This window comes from Haliaeetus leucocephalus, unplaced genomic scaffold (genome assembly GCF_000737465.1).
Source record: "Haliaeetus leucocephalus isolate CR32 unplaced genomic scaffold, Haliaeetus_leucocephalus-4.0 Scaffold287, whole genome shotgun sequence".
Taxonomy (NCBI): Eukaryota; Metazoa; Chordata; class Aves; order Accipitriformes; family Accipitridae; genus Haliaeetus; species Haliaeetus leucocephalus.
This window is the reverse complement of record NW_010972723.1, coordinates 47894-50093: the sequence shown is the minus strand read 5'-3', so window position 1 is coordinate 50093 and position 2200 is coordinate 47894.

Below are 2200 nucleotides of genomic sequence, written 5' to 3'. Positions count from 1 at the left end.
GACGGACGGACGGACTGAGTCATCCTTGGCCCAGCAGCCCCATCTCGTCCTCCCCGCCCGCCGGCCGGCCCCATCGCCCCCACCGCCCGCCATGGCCCTCGCCCTCCTGCTCCTGGGTGAGCCCAGCGGCACCGCCGGCGCTGCGCGGGCGCTGCGCTGCACTGGCACTGCGCTGGCACTGGCACGGGCGCTGCACGGGGTTGGCGTGCGTATGGCACGGGTATGGGGGGGGTGCGGGGGGGTGGGGGGGGGGGGCGTTGAATACAGCACTGGGTGCTGCACGAGCGCTGGCGCTGCACCATCACGGCACTGCACTGGCACAGCACTGCACTGGCACGGCACTGCACCGAGTTGGCGTGCGTATGGCACGGGTACGGCGTGGGTGCTGGGTGGAAAGTTGAGTGCAGCGCTGGGCGCCACACGAGCACAGGGGCTGCACTGGCACGGGCACTGCAGTGGCACTGCACTGGCACTGGCACTGCACTGGTACGGGCACCACACGAGGTTGGCGTGCGTGTGGCACGGGTATGGTTGTGGGTGCTGGGAGAGGGGTTGAATACGGCACCAGCCACTGCCCAGGCACTGCGCTGGCACTACACTGCATGGGCACTGCAGCAGCACTGGCACAGGCACTGCATGGGGTTGGCGTGCATATGGCACAGTCATGGCATGGGTATGGTTGTGGGTGCTGGGAGGGGAGGTTGAATATAGCACCGGGCACTGCCCAGGCACTGTGCTGGCACTACGCTGCATGGGCACTGCAGTGGCACTGGCACTGCATGGGCACTGCATGGGGTCAGCTTGTGCATGGCACAGCTACAGATTGAGCGTGGTGTGGGGGCTGGGAGGGGAGGTTGGATATGTCGCTGGGCACTGCACTGGCACTTCACTGCACAGGCACTGGCACTGCACAGGGTTGGGTGCGCATATGGCACAGCTATGGCATGCATATGGTGTGGGGGCTGGGAGGGGAGGCTGAATACAGTGTTGGGCACTGCACTGGCACTGCACTGCATGGGCACAGTGCTGGACGTGGCACTAGCACTGCACGGGCACTGCATGGGGGGGTCTGGGCACTGCCCTGGGCACTGCAGAGGACTGGGTGCTGCACTGGGCACTGGAAGGGAAGGGCACTGCTGCGGGAGGGCACTGGGCAGGGCATTGCAAAGGGGCTGAGCACGGCACTGGGCACTGCAGGGGATACTGGGCACTGCGTGGGATACTGGGCACTGCGTGGGACACTGCACCCAGCTGGGGCTGTGGGACACTGCGGGAGTGGGGGGGCAGGTGCAGGGCACTGGGCACCGTGGGTGGTGCTGGGCACTGGGCAGGGCACAGGGCACTGGGAACTGGGCACTGGGAAGAGCACTGGGAATTGCACTGGGTGCTGTGGACCATGCTGGGCACTGGGAACAAGGCATGGGGCACTGGGAACTGGGCACAGGGAAGGGCACTGGGAATTGCACTGGGCGCTGTGGACCATGCTAGGCACTGGGAACTGGGCATGGGGCACTGGGAACTGGGCACTGGATGTGGGGCACTAAAGGCTGGGCTGGCAACTAAGCACTGGGCTGTGTGGGATACTGGGAAAACTGTGAGGCACTGGGCAGGGCACTGGATGTTCTGGGCTGTCCTGGACACTGGTCAATGGGAGGGGAACTGGGTAGGGTGAGCTGTCATGGGCAGTGGGCATGGGAGGAACTGGGGACTGGGAAGGGCACAGGACACTGGGCAAGGGGCACTGGGCAGTGGTCTCTGGTCAGAAGGCTGGGCACTGGGAAGGGCACTGGGCAGTGGTACTGGTATCTGGATACTGAGCACTGTGCACTGGGCGTGGGGAAGGGCACTGGTTGCTGGACATGGGGCACTGGGAAGGGCACTGGGCATGGGGCACGGGGCACGGGGCACTGGGCAGCACACTGGGAAGGGCACTGCATACTGGACACGGGGTACTGGGCACTTGAAAGGGCACCGGTTGCTGGTCACAGGGCACTGGTCACAGGGCACTGGGAAGGGCACTGGTCCCCACTGCTGAGTGCCCCAGGGACCCCCGGCCCTCGGGGATCCTGGGACAGGGTTGGGGTGCCTGGACGCCTGGGTGCCCCCACTCATCCTCTCTCCTTGGTCTCCAGTGGGGCTGCTGGGACCCCACAGCACAGGTACTGGGGTGGGGGGGAAGGGAGGTGGGGCAGCAGGGGGG